Source organism: Hippichthys cyanospilos, chromosome 10 (assembly GCF_059441005.1).
Source record: "Hippichthys cyanospilos isolate Australia breed blue-spotted pipefish chromosome 10, RoL_Hcya_1.0, whole genome shotgun sequence".
NCBI classification, from domain to species: domain Eukaryota; kingdom Metazoa; phylum Chordata; class Actinopteri; order Syngnathiformes; family Syngnathidae; genus Hippichthys; species Hippichthys cyanospilos.
Window position 1 is genome coordinate 13,851,148 of NC_142378.1, and position 15,613 is coordinate 13,866,760.

Consider the following 15,613-nt stretch of genomic DNA (forward strand, 5'->3'; position numbering starts at 1 on the left):
TTTTGTTATCCTCAAATCATTTTTGGGTGGGTGAAATATTTTACATCTTAGGTCACTATTTAGATGGTAAACCAACACAATACATTTGAACCCATCTCTACATAATGTATATGATGTGTAGAGCACATGATTTGTTGAAGCATTACATCTTCACTTCCTGACTTTATGAATGAATCACTTTGCCATTTTCTATTTTGGGCATTTTCACCCTACCCCCACGCTCTCCGCCCTAATGTTTTTTCTGCAGTCAACCGCCACCGCTGTAAACGTGAAGGGAGTGTTTGCTGTATTATGCAATGTATGGATTAGTGGCATAGGGGACTTTCTACTTTGGAGTCTCAAAGTGACTTTTGTCCCTTGGAAAAAAAACAAAACAAAAAAACTTCACATCCCTTTGTTTGTTCCCAGCCCACAGTTTGAATCCGATTTATAAAGGTGAAGCCCAACTACCAGAGCTGTGTTCAGAAATGATGAAGTAGGCTTGTCATTGCAAAGGGAGGGATTTAGTGTGTGTAAATAGGAAATGAGTGTAGATATGGATCTGTTCCTGCATGTTGTATCTGCAGGCTGTGCCGTTTATATGATGGAAAGGAGATAACACGCTTTGTGTGCGTGTTTCTTTGTGGAAATAGGATGCCATAATTGAGTAGTTTACGCCGAATATGTGTGTCCTGGTGCAACCACGTGTGCATGTGCAAATATTCATATTGGTCTATGACTCTGTTAGGTCTTAAATGCCCTCCTGTTTCTGTGTGTCTCTCTTTTTCCTTTACGCGCTCCCAGGGACTCATACCGCTTTATCTCTTCGTGTATAGCCTATTTCTGAGCAAAGCGGGATCTGTGGGGGTTGGGTGGGTACAAAGGAGAAGGGGATATGAGAAGAAAAACATGAGGAAAAATGTTAAAATCTATTTAAGATGTCACCAGTGTTCTTTATATTTGCTCGTAAGTCCACAGTTTATGAGTTGAACTCTCATTTGTCACGATAGACACAACATTGGTCCAGTATAGCTAATTAACAGTTGTTCTTATGATAAATTTGCCTAAGTACTAAGCACGTTTTTCTGTCACCAAAAAGAGTGGATGGAGAAAAAACACATAACGGAATAAAGGTAAATGCAAAATATGTAAATATCACAAAGTCAAAAGTTTAGAAACATTCCGATTCAAATGTCCTCACATATTCAGAGGTCAAGACTTTCATGCTATTTACTCGAAAAAATGCTCAGCTTTGAAGGAAAGGTCATTGCAAGTTATAACGTATCATCCACATGATAAAGTTGACTGAGAAAATACCAAGATGCACGAAGATTTAATCTGGTCAAAAGGTGCTGACTTGGAAGCATCTAAATTACGAAACATTCTGTAGCCAAAAATCAGATTCACATAATAATCAAGATTCTCATTTATTACCATCCAGAATCAATCCAAAATTTCTGGGTGCGGCTCGGTGGAGCAGTGATTAGCAGGTCCGCCTCACAGTTCAGGGACTCAAGTTCAAGTACACCTCGCTCTGGCCTTCCTGTGTGGAGTTTGCATGTTCTCTCGCCCGTGTGAGTTCTCTCCGGGCACTCCGGCTTCCTTCCAAACTCCAAAATCATGTGTGGCAGGTGTACTGGAGATACTAAATTGTCCTTAGGTGAGATTGGGTGTGTGAATGTTTTTTCATCTTTGTGTGCCCTGCAATTGGCTGGCAACCAGTTCAGGGTGTTTCCCGCCTACTGCCCGGAGTCAGCTGGGATTGGCACCAGCAAGCCTGCAACCCATAAGTGAGGATAAGCGACTAAAGATAACGGATAGATATAAAATGTGTTTAAATTTATTTTATAAATGAATATATGGATCAATTCCGGTAATCTTTTGTGTAACCAAGGCAAAATCTGATTCACATAATAATCAGCACTCTCATTTATTACAATTCAGAATCAATATAAAATGACCCAAAATCTATTTTATGCATTAGAAATGAATAAACAGGACAAATATACTTCTTGTCAGTTTCTGTGTAATTCCATCGGGCGCACACTACTAAGAAAGAGGCAATAAACATCACATCACACAGCAATGAAGGCCAACTTCAAAATACACACATTAAATACTACATGGGCTGCCATAGTATGCTTTTATTTTGAAGTTGACCTTCGCAGCGGTGGTTGGTATCAGCTAGCTTTTCTCCTCGCAACTCAGTTTTGCCATCACAACATCAACATCAACACACTGCCATTTAAAAATCATATTGAATCCCTGATTAAGGATGCTTAGAAACCGCTAGTCAATTATCATTGTAATTGTATGATACGGCATGAGCCTTCAGCATTAGCGCTATCGGCTATCCAGTGGTGCATTCAAATGCATTCAGACTTTTCAATCTCAAACAGAAAAAAGTCCATAGCAGTTGTGCTTTATGGTGTTTTTGTGGGAAAAGGCACTTTCATATTTCAAAACTTGATCATTGTGGAAAAAAAAAAAGACACTTTTGGACACATTCGGACAATCAAAGGTCAAACGCTAAACGAGTACGCCATTATTAAAATAGAATAGTTGTCAATCGATTCATTTTGATACCTCTAGTTTATAATAGCCATATTGTTTTATATTTTTGGGTCACATATAACCTTTTGTCGTTTTGTTTGACAAACTGTTAAGCCTTTTTTTTTAATGTTCAATGTAGAGTCTTACTTTTGTCATTTGTTTTTTCTTGTTGGAAATTACAATAATATATCAAATGGTATACTATAATTAATGCAAACAAATGGGGGGTTGTAAAGTAGCAATAAAACATTTTTAAAAGGTATACCAAAAAATCTCTACTTTAAAATTTGCAATTATTATCAAAAGTTATATTTGTAGATTGTGTCGCACCAGAAACCCTCTGTGGCATTGATCACAGTAGAGCTTCACTTGAAAATGTTTCCTAGTGATGAGTCGAGTGAAGCGATACTTTATTTTACTGTACTTAATCATTGTGAGAGCATGCACTCCTTCTGAGGATGTACAATTTTTTGTATGCTCTTGAAACTCTCTTTACGCTGATAACAAATAACCAGAAAGCACCATCAACATGCAATCAAGAATATATTGACACATACCGTATTACTTCGGAACCATACACATCGTTCCCCTTCGCTCATTTTATTTTTAGATATTTTGCAGCAGGAATGTTGAATTTCCGAAGGCTTTGTACAATCTTTGATGAATTCCATCCTTGCTATTGCTCATGCTAGCATTATTTGTCCCTGGTGAACTCCTGACCCACTGGCACTCAGACAAAGAGTGTTCTGTTTGAGCCAGTCAGCTGCTCCTCTGCCCCTTTCTCGGTCTGTCTCAGTCACTTTTACGCTCGCTTTGTCTGTCCGTGTCGTCTTCAGTGTTTTTTTTTTTTTTTTTTGCTTTCTGTCTGCGGCTTTCTTTGTGCAACTTGCACACTGCCTTAGTTTACTGTGTTTTCTCACGTCTTTGTTTCTGCTGGCCGTCTTTCTTTCTCCGGTCCCCTTTTTGTTCTCTCCGGCTTTGTAATCCGGAGCACCACCACATAATGTAAATGTTTGATGGGCGGCTGGCTGACGCGTATAATTGCTGTTTTCCACTCAAACAAAAACGATGTCAAGGCGTCCGAAAGAAACTAATTGAAAGTAAGAAAAGGCCATGCTAATATAGTGGTAGGAGAAGGGTGATTTTTGTTCATAAAATGAGGACAATAAAAAACATTGTCAAACTACTTCATGGTGCTGGAAAATAGAGCTTGGCCCCATTCTTTAAAAATGACTGAACATTTTCCATCCATTTATTTTCTTAGACCTTGTCTTCATTAGGGCCGTGGGTGAGTGGAGCATATCCTGGTTGACTGTGTCAATAATGGAAAAATAACTATGTTCACTCTCATTCATAAATTTGAGCAATTTAGTCATCAATGCACCTAACTTGCATGCTTTTAAAATCTGTAGAAAACCCACTTCACACAGCAAAGGTGGAGCCTAAATTTTAACTTCGAACTCAAAATACTTAAAAAAAATATGATAGCGATTGTAAAAAGGCAGACAAAAAATAATAATCAAGCTATCACATGGCCTTTAATATTTCTCTCTGAGTCATCAATTATACATTTAATGGGCTTACTAGTGTCTTTTTGGGGATTTATTATGTTTGTTCTAAGACTTGAGTTGCTGTTTCAAAATTCACTGCCAGCTTACATTGTTGCATAGTCTAAAAATGTTATGTTCTCAGTGGTATTCTTTGTTTTCGGGTTAGTATTGGGTTTTGTGTTCTTTTCTTTTCTGGGCTTTTGGTGGGTTTTGATTTCATGTTTTCACATTCTGGGTTGTTTGGTGTTTTGTTGTTTGTTGTCTTGTTGGGTCATTTTCAAAGTGTTGTCAATGTTGATGTTAGTTCCTCATTGTCCTCGTGAGTTATTTTCCTGTAAGTTTATTGTACCCTTGTTTTTTTTTTTTGTCATTTTCATAATAACTTACTATTGTTGAGTGCACATTGCTTCTGGCCATTCAACATTAGGGTCCACAACCTTCCCTCACCTCACGTACTAATTTACTTGCTATGTTATGTCTTTAGTAAGTAACAACAAACTTTATATCAATTGCCAGTTTGAATAATTTCACAATGCCAAGTGCTTTCTTCAAGCTGTTCATTGCGGTTGATGATCCCTGGGAAAACTAAACATAATACTAAAGAATTACAATGTGCATTTCACCAAGCGCCACATCTTTGTCTTCTGAAAATCTATTAGTTTAATACTAACACACAAAGCAAACTCTTTCGGCAATAGATATTTTTACACAAGTGGTGTTGCAACACATGAAGAAAGACAATGTAACAACTTTCAGGCGTATACTTACCAGTATATTCTTCACTTGTGCAAATAACAATCAATATTCCTGAAGCTTATTAAACAGTTGTGACCCTCTTTTCCCTGTATATTAAACATATGTATGTTTGAATCTGGTCCTACTACTGTACTAGAGCAATTTTAAGGCATGTGTTTAGAGTTAGGAGCCTGGTCACAGTGAATTTGAACTTGTAAGTCAAGGTATTGCTTAAGTCGACATTCAAGTCATTTTGAATTGCACGGTCCTATCCAAAGGATGCAAAGTAACCTCAGAATGTGTATGATACCTTTATTTCCCTTCCCCATCACCATCCTCATCTTCCTCCTCTGGCTTTTCTTCAACCTCCTCTCATGACCCGGTTCAGCACCCTCCATTTCTATCTGCTGCTGTGCTGTGCTGAATCAGCCAAGCACAAAGTTAACTATTAGGGATGGCTGAGGGAGCGTGATGACAATGGCTGTGTGTGTGTGTGCGTTTGTGGTTATTCCTATGACTGTAATGTGATTATCTTGGCAGCGATTTGGAGAAACACTTGGGACAACCATGTTTAAGTTCCACACGTCAATGAAACGCCAAAACATGGCTCATTACATACGCACATTGATCATGTTAAATCCTTCCAATATTTTTCTTGACTGTTGACTGGAAATGTACCACAGTTCCACGCAAGTTAAGCATAGAAAGTCTTTGTCTGGCTGCTGAATAATGGGGCCGATGGGAAGACATTTGTTGCCTCATGATGTTCTTGGATTTGCTTAAAGCTTGGCCATAGAACATATACTTCATGTGTTGTCACTCACAATTTCACTGACGAGGTGAACTGGCCCTCACACTACACTTGCCCTACTTGCTCTGTTTTGTTTTTGTTTTCTACTGTCTATAGAAGCAGATATGTCCCATACCAATTTGGGGAATCACTTTTTAAAACACTTTGGCCTGTAGAAAAGCTTTTTGTAATGCATAGGCTACGTTGACATTTGATTGGACAAAAAATATATATACGGTAATAATAATAATAACTCACAAATGATTGAATAGTCTGCAGCCAAACACAAAACTAAATGAAGACAAAAATGCCATTCGAAGATACCCTGTCAGTCTTATAATTGTCAGTTTTATCAATATAGGGGTAATATACATGAAGATGAAAACACACTAAATTACTAAAGGGTTATTAATGATCATAACGCCTTTGTACTGTTTATACTTTGTCATTTTCAGAGGTGACATTTGTAATTAAGATGAATCATTGCATGTTAAGTGTTTCTTAATTGCACATACCTTGGCAATGTTTTGCACGTGTTTATTTTTGAAACACAATACTCTTGACTATTATTTCTACCATAATTCATGTTTACTCCCCTGAATGAATGACTAATTGTCCTCTTGATTGCGGACTGTCACTGACTGAAAGAAACTGCAGCATCATGCTCATTCTTTAGCCTAGTTATAATGTGCAGCAATGCTGAAGTGAGGCATACCTCCACTATGCACCGTTTTCCTTATCTGATGGAATGAATACATGCTGAGACTGGACCCACTGGTGCAGAAACTTCAGTCATTGTTTCTGCTGTGCTTGAATAAATAAAGAAGTTGAGCAGAATTTAATGTTTTACTCTGTATAGATGAGGAGCTCTTTAAAGTGTTTCCCTCAACATTATAATACATATTTTGCCGTATGTCTGTGAAAAGGCATCATATCTGTAAACAATATGACTATTATTACTATGCTGCAGTGAGGAACTAGCTGTGCTCTGGCGACCGTGTATCGTACCTCTCGCTCAAAGTCAACGAGGACTAGCAGTTGATCTAGATACATTTGCCAACACCTGAGTGTATATTTTTGTCTGTGCCATGCATGAATGTCCAGCATACTTTCACTGATTGGTTCTACATGTACTTCCTGTCTCCTTGACTCATCGTCACCGTGGCCCTTTGGGGAACCACCACCGACACACACATATCCTTAGAGAGATTCACTATCTGTTGCTTGTGCACTGTGCATGTGATGAGGTGAGTAATGATTGGATTTGAAGTTTGTGTGCGTTTTTGAAAGCAAAACACACGGAAAAATGCATATATATATACACACACATATATACATATATATTAACTCATTCACACTCAAACTAATCTAAATTGTATTTGATATTCGATAAAACATTTAAGGTTTTTGTTTTAATTTGAAATTGGCTAAGTGCTCAGAATTTCAGCTCGTCAAAATTAAATGCTTGATTTCTGTTGTCCTCCTGGGCTGAAATTGGATGGATTATCGTTGTGATGATCCAAAATATCACAATGATCTTACTTTGGAAAACATTGATCATCAGTATTGCCAATTTTCTGCACTTCCAATTTGTGCATTTTCTGTACTGCGAATACGAATTGATGTTATGCATTTTTTTTTTTTTTTTATAAATAGAGGGTTGGAAAAAAAACATGCTTTTCAAAAAGTCAGAGTAATTTATAAAATAATCAACATACTAATTGATTAGTAAAATAACCGGTATGCTTTATTGGCAAATTTGGGAATTTTTGGCCTGGTGAATACTTTTTATAATTGCCATAATATACCCCAAACACAACAAGAGTTAACATTTTTTTGGTTTTGATTGCGTCAAGCCTATTTAAATCCATCTATTCATCCTTTTTCTAGGACCGCTTATTCTCACTAGGGTCACAGGCTTGCCTGTCCCTGTGCCTATCCCAGCTGTTTACAGGCAATAGGCGTGGGACACCTTGAACTGGTCGCCAGTAAATTGCAGGGCACACAGGAACAAATGACCATTCACACACTCAATCACACCTAAGGACACACATCTGCCATATTTGTGAGTTTTGGAGATCCTTGCATGGGTTTTCTCTCCCATTTTTTGTCTTTAATGTTTAAGTAGTGCCAATAAGGTTTTTTTTTTTCTTTTAATTACAAATTACCAATATCCGCTGTGGAGGTAACACATTTAAAGTTGTGATTGTAGCTTGCTGTGCTTGTGTATTTAGTAAATGTGACCTGTGTGTCACACAGTAGCATGTGGCTGGCGTTTATCCATGCTGGGATGTTGGCACTCAAATATTGGCACTGCTTTCTTATCCAGATTTTTCCTACCAGTTGGTGAGCTGTAGCAGATCATGGCTCTTGTCACTTTTACAAGTTTTCTTCATCGAATGATCATCAGGTACATATGCTCTAGGATGCTGCACATTTGTACTTATTTGCACTTATTTGTACTCATTGGATTGAGAAAAGGACTATTCCTTCTCTGTGAATCAGAATGCGTTCAAATACATTTGGCCTGTTTATTCCAATTGGGATTTTTATATGAGGTATTTTCATTTGGTTTCATCTTCTAACCGGATTCTAATCCGAAGGGCTCCATGTAAACCCGGCGATGAGTCATTTTTTGACTACTCGAATAAGCACGGGTGGATAGAGATAGACAGTTCCTAATTAACCCAACACAAGCATTTTTGGAAGCTGAAGAAGACAAGCCAAAGGATGAACGTACTAACAGGGGCAAAACATCACTGGCAAAACATAATGTCTCGAAAGAGCTGTGATCATCATGAAATGTGACATTTTAATACGAGAGGATTCCCTGTGTGTCAGTTTTACTTAACCTTGAGTGTATATAGCGTGCAACATAACACACTAAGACTCTGTTTTGCACACTGTGTATTCTGGTCTTGGACCACCAAGAAAAATCCAGCAAATCTCCAAATCAGTGATTTGTGTTGGCAACAAATCAGTAGATTGGACAGAAAAAGAGCAATGAACTTGCTATGTGCCTAGCTGGCCGCAGCATTGATATTCTGGTTCAACTCCTCTTGTGTTCTTGTCTTTGATTCCAAAAATCGCACTGAACGCTGATGAATAAATCTGTGCCTCTCACAAAATTAAATTATTGAGTTGCAGTTAGAGTGTTCTCAAGTGTTTTCATTGAGTGCCTAAAACATCAAATCCCAAGGATTTTTAAGTACACTTTCCATCCATTCATCTATTTTCTAGAGCCGGTTAAGGGTCGCAGGCTTGCTGTTGCCTATCCCAGTTGACTAAAGATGAGTTGTCTACAAAATATCTGACTCAAAGCTCTGCCAAAACAATGTTTGCGCCACAGTTTTCTGCCCAAATCTTTCTTGTAGACGTACGCAGTGCTGCAAGGTCCAAAGCCTCTCCAATAAAGTAGAGGCTATCACAAGTTTGGGATAGTTTCCGTTGACCTGCTCATCAAGAAGACAATGAAGAAGAACAGGAAGTTATTGACCTCATAGTACCATTAACAGGCAGTTGCCTCTTCTTCTACTCATGAAATATAGTTGAAACATTGTATGCAAGTGACTTGCCGCACATTATGACATTTGTAAGATAAAAATGTACATATAACTTTATTTATGTATGCTCTAAATAATAGTTAGTGTCTGTTGACTTTAAAGCAGAATCACTAGTGTGCTAATGCTAATTGCGATTGCCAAGTGTTTACCATAGGCAGATTTTGTTGGTGTACAACAATTAGTATGTATAGAACAGAATAAAATTTAATAGTTAAAGCCATTCACTTCAACTCACGTTCAATCTTAGTAGATTAAAAATACATAGATAAATTAATAAAGTGGGGACAAGGCAGGTGAAGTATAGTTTACTCGTTTATTTGACGGAAGCATTCATTTTAAAAAGATCTCATATTGATAGCCCTAGTTCCAGCTCACCTGCCACCCTAATGAGGACACGCTTTAAAAAAAATGATGAAGAGAGTTGATTAAGAAAGACTTTGAGATTCAGATGGATGGTTTAGTTAAAGCCTCAATGTGAGAAAAGATTATCATTAATAATTCATTAAGTTTGCATCTCAAAGTCATTTGTTTGATTGAAGACATCACAATTAGGTTAAAAATGTGATTGATTGGTGTTTTCTTGTTATTGTGCTCAAAGTTTCATCCTGTTTGTTGTGTCTTGGTGGTTTGGGTACCTCTTTGTCCTTTTCTTAAACCCCTCCCTCTACTGTTTTGTTATCAACATGGTAGCCCTCTCTTTCAGTCCATTCTTTTCTTCTTCGTATTTGTCATATGACAAATGGAGCCTGCTCAACTGATTCAATTAAGCAAAAAATTTCTAGATGCATCTATTATTCAATCGAATTTGTAAAGATTATTCTAATTGCTCACACAAAACCACAGTGTGCAAAATAGTGTCAATGCTATGAATGAACGTGTTCACATCCAATTTATTTTACAGCTTATTCATCCATCAGGGTTGGATAGCATGTGATACTGTCTGCTGTCTTACTGAGTCCAGCAGTGGCAACAGTTCTTGACATAAGGCTTAAATTCTATAATTTAAGGATGAATTTTAGTCAGATTGAGGGTCAATATTTCCACTCTCAAACTACTTATCTCCTCCTACGCCCTTGCATTCCGAAGATATTTCTTTTGATTTGTCTCTTCCTGCCCCATTTGCTTCCAGTCTCACCAGCAAACGATACCTCCGCTTTACATAACCTTCCGTCATCAGTTTATCATGGAATTACATTTGCTCAACCCTTTAATTGACTTGACGTCGTTCACTCTGCCTAATAAGAGTTATCTTAATTGAAATCATTGGAGAGTTCTAGAACTGACTGGCCAGGAGGGACTGGGTGGCGCTTGCTTGTAATTTTCTCATTCCCCTATCAACTCCTGTTGTACAGTATGTCTCTGTCACAGTGCCTGAACAAAATTCACATTTCTAAAATGAAGCCTCTAGCCCATTTTAATCTTTTATACAATTGGTTTTCTCTATTTTTTATTTAACTATTTGGCTTGTGTGCACAGGGACAGACTGGCAGGAAAGATGGGATGGAGGCAGAGAGACAGATCTGCACTTATACTCTGAGTCATCGCAGCTGCTACAACACCAGGGAACTCACAGTCAGTTCTCCGCTTAGATTAGCAACCAGAAAATACTTCGATAATGGCCCCAACCGATTATACAGCTTTTCATGTAATAATAATTACTTAGTCATCTTTATTATTATTATTATTATTATTATTATTATTCCTTTCTGGGACCAACTCGTCAAATCATGGTTTTTGCTGCATAGTGCGTCAAAGGGTAAATAATGACAAGAGCAAATAAGTTCCCTTATGTACATATTAGAGCTGCAGTTATTAAGTATTTTGGGTTTTTGAATAACCCAACAGAAACTTGTTCCCAAAAATTGAGTATTTTGATATGAATAAAAGATATATGTTTTGCTTGGTGAGTAACAACTATAAACACAGTAGACCAAATAACACATTTCCTCCTAATCATATGTTTTTTCATACGTTTTTGATTGTCAGCATTATTTTTTCTTCCTTAAACTGTGTTTAGAAGCATACTACTTTCATCTCTAGAAAGATTCGATTTTTTTGACAAATACTGTACCTCCCCATAAGTTTTGGTCCACGAGATAAATTTGCTGGCTGTTTCGGCACACGAGTCAGTATGTTTTGTTAAAATGTGATGACGACAGTAAGACGGCAACTGTGTCATTCTGTTAGCAGTCATTTACATCTATCGTACAAGCTTACATGGAGCATTGTTAGCTAGCAGCTAATTTGTGCTAGGCCTAGGTATAATGGAGTCCAAGCCAGCGGTAAACACTGGCAACAGGTGCCGTATATCAATGTCAGCCTAATTACGGTAAGTTGTTTTGTAGTGTCTTGAATTGGCAATTGGAAGTTTTTTCAGCACAACATGGTGTTGTTTATATGGGGCTTCGGGACAATCAGTTGCAGTAGAAAGACTAGTCAAGCTGTTATGATGCAACACCATGTCAGGAACAACTTCAAATTAAAAGTGTATAGTGTATGTAAAAGTATAAAAGTGTATGCTATGCATACAGGCATGTCTCTTATCCACTAAGATTCTTGGAAATCAAGGGTGTGTTTTTTTTTTTTGTGATGCTCCAAATGAGTAACCACTATTTTTAAAACAAGCGGGCTACACTTATAGACACTTACGAATGCTATTTAAGCTTCGTGGTTGTCTCAGGTGTAGCATTATTCTCACATCTAATTATGTGAACAAAATTGTTGGTAGCCCTCTATTAATGAAAGATAGGACTCTCATAGTAATAACAGAAGTAATAAAAAATGATAATAGTAATTGTAAATAACCTGTAGTGAAAATTCACCAATGAGAATTTGATTTTTGTTTTGTGTCTGTGTCTCAAAAAAAAAAATGGTTTACTTGTTACAGTGGACCCCCGCTGTTCACATGTTCACATATTATATGAACGGTGCTGGCCTGCGATTACCAAAAATTGAAGTGCATATTGTATAATTGTCGCTTCTTGAATTTCAGTGGCAAGGAAATGTACTAACCACAAAATTGATTTTAAAAAGAACACCGATAACCCTCCAAAATGCACAAAAAAATCAAAATAAAAAACAATGAATGTTAAAAAATATTTAGGAAAATATAACTGTCAATATTATGTCTGCCAAAAACAAACTGTCCATGAGTAACAACCCCCAAGTAATGCGGGGTCCACTATATTTTGTCAAACATTTTTGAGGCAACTACCAAACTAAATCACAAAAATATTACTGTTGCTACATTGTGAGTTATAATTTGAATAGTGTTATGCCATAACAATGTACTTTAAACAAATTAAATTGATAGCACATTGTATAACATTGCTCTGCATGAAGAACGTCGGTGTCAACTTCCATCTGTGTTAATTTCATGAAAATATTAATCATATTGGTGACAAGGTCGAACAATTGAACCCCTCTTAGTCAGGAAGGACATTCAGGCTTGTTTGCTGGATGCTGCAGACTGAGCAACTCATTCTGCAAGCTGCTCGTGTTCTGACAGTAAGCCGCAAGCCTGTCCAAGGCAGATAATTGGCCGTTAAAGTGACATCTTTCAGAGTAGATGTAGGGGATCTAAACAGGTTCTTGTCAACTGAATGCTACAGTTTGTGGATAGGAGAACATTCTTAACCCATGTTATTACAGAATAAGAGCCCACTTGACATGTGGGAATCGTACTAGTATAGAAGAGACGACTCGATCCTCTTTACAATTCATTGAGTCTTGCGATAGATTAGAGCCTTTCAAGATTTTACTATGCCATATTCAGTTGCGGCATAGAACATGCAGACAAAATCACAAAACTAAAACTGAAGTTTAAATGTGAAATATTTACCATGTGCAACAGGTCTAGCTACAGAAAACAAAATTGCAAAACTTGAATTTTCGAAATAAGTATAAATCAAATACGCAATCTGTGAAAAGAAAATAGCTTATTCACTTTTTCTATTTATATATCCTTCACTTTGTATTGAAGACAAGTGACCCCACACAATGCTGAGCAAGTATAGAGTACAACAAAAGGCCTGATTCAAATCTTAACCTCTCTTCTGTGTACTAACTATGACGTTCCCATGCCTTGTCAGTGTTTATCCTCAAAATATAGGATGTTATACATAGAAATACATGTGGCATTCTTCATTAGTTGTGTGATGTGGAGCTGCTGAACTGTCTGTGCACATTTCATCTTGTCACTTTTTTGTGTATTTTTTTTAAGGGTGTAGCTTTTGCAGTGGGTTTATAAAAAGCTCATATCAGCCTTTTTATAGAAACACAATAGGTGTCACTATCGATCCCCAACAAAGTCGCCCCCATTTCTATTCTATTTGGCCAAGCTCTTTCTATGTTGTTTTGTGATAGAACAGCGGGGTCAAATTCATTTTTATAGAACAGTGGTGTCAAATTCATTTTTATCCTGGGCCACATTGCAGTTATCGTTTCTGTCAGAGGACCGTTATGACTGTGAATCAAATCATTTTAAGTGTCTTCGTCACATACTTAGCTAGTTTTGAAATCACAGGCTGGTAAAAATCCACAAGAGAGATTGGGAATGAAAAAAAAAATGCTTGTTTTTTTTGTCCCTAAAATTTTGAACGTTGAAGACAACTTGCAAGTTTGATATTTTAGCCAGAAACTCGGAAGTCAAATCAGCATTTCCCGGGCCACATAAAATGATGTGGCGGGCCAGATCAGGGCCTTGAGTTTGATTCCTGTGTTAGAGATGATTGGTAGGACAAGAACTTTGACATGGCATTTTGCTTTTTTTTTTTTTTTCCTCAATTACTATAGTGAATTTGATCCTCTGGCAGCAAGAATACTCATATGATGTACACTGTATACATTACATATTGAAATTAATCATTCATCAAGTGAAACAATTAAGGCGCCTGCTGTAGAAAAAGTGGAATATTTGATTTACAAATGCTAATTAGGGCGCCTAACATTTTAGAAATCAATATTATCGACCTTTGCCATTTCATGCAAGATTGGTAATCGGCTATTATGGCATAATTTGATGAGCGATCATTGATGTCATTGATCACTTCCCCAAATTACAAGTTGTATTACTGTTTCGCAGGGTAACTATGACTTTTATTTGCACTAGTCTGACTTTTCATTTTATTGAGGTAAAGGTGCTGAAAGTAATTTATTTACAATATAATATTTTAATCCCGGCAAGGTAGTGCACCCGTCTTTCAGTCAAGTAAATCTAAAACAAAATGAGACCATTTTGTTTTAGTTTTACTTGATTGAACCTTGACTTCATGTCTGGGTTATTGATATATTTATTTATGCATCTGTAAATTTTGGGCTTGGCAAAAATGCTTTGTTTCATGAATATTAAACCACTATAAGCCGTAAATAAACAAGTTATTTAAATAAACGTAGTGCCCCATCTCGTGAGTGGATCGGTTTCGATTATTTTCACACTCAGTCATCTGCCCCAAAAATCCTGCTTGTGTAAAATCTCATATCATTATTGGCTAAAAGATATATTCAAAATCAATATTGATTTCGTGTTTTAGTTCAGCATTTTATTTTCATAGCCTGTCTGTGTAACAGTAAAACTAGGATAGAATATTTAACAAAAGCCATGCATGAAGTTTAGCTAACAGCAACATTTTTCATTACAGATAATGCAGTAATACACTTCCTGACATGCAAAGTATTTACAGTCTCTTGACTTCCTTCCCGAGGAACCACACATGCTTGATGTGATTTATAGGCGTTATAACATCAAAACAATAAATCTAAACAAAGCGTGAATGTGAGATCGGCTGAGTGTGACTACATTGTGTTCTCTAGTGACTTGCTTGCAGCATTTTTGTTTTTTTCTCGTGCTGTCATGAAAAACATGTTATCGTGTTGCGTGAAAATATGCAGGGCATCTATTTGTAAGCGTGCATGTTGCACAAATGCATTTGTTAATGCCCTTGATCACCATATTAGATGTCAGCCGGATTTGCACATCGAAAACAGTTGCAGTGTGCCTGGGCTATTGTTTACATGAAATAATAACTTGCACAGACATATAAGACAGAAGCAACAACAGACAAAACAATGAGGTAAATGTATAATGCTGGGTTAAATATTATATTGTATATTGTAAATATTTCATTGTATTAGCAGGCTACTTCCCCTGTATAATAGAGGGTCACGGAATCACACAAATTCCTCTCCCTATCTCCATCACTCCTCAGATTGCTTAGCGTACCAAGAAGCATGCAAGTGTCCAGTCATTTGGTCGTGACGGGTTGAAGGTGAGTGGGATGTCTCTGTGTGACAGTCGTGAAATGCCATGGGTGCAAATGGCTCGTTTCAGTCTGTCAACGCAGACAGCTGTCACTCGGTCTCCATGGTAACAGGTTGAACCGTGAGTGCGTGTGTGCTTGCGCGTATCTGCTTGACATGATCAGGAGTGATGTGTCAGGTTTGAA

At 37.2% G+C, this 15,613-nt stretch overlaps 1 protein-coding gene across 3 annotated transcripts in view; it reads left to right on the forward strand.

Annotated features, from left to right (window-relative positions):
• Positions 1-15,613, forward strand: part of pde4ba (phosphodiesterase 4B, cAMP-specific a) — a 118,847-nt gene that overhangs the window by 26,529 nt on the left and 76,705 nt on the right. The window lies entirely within an intron of this gene.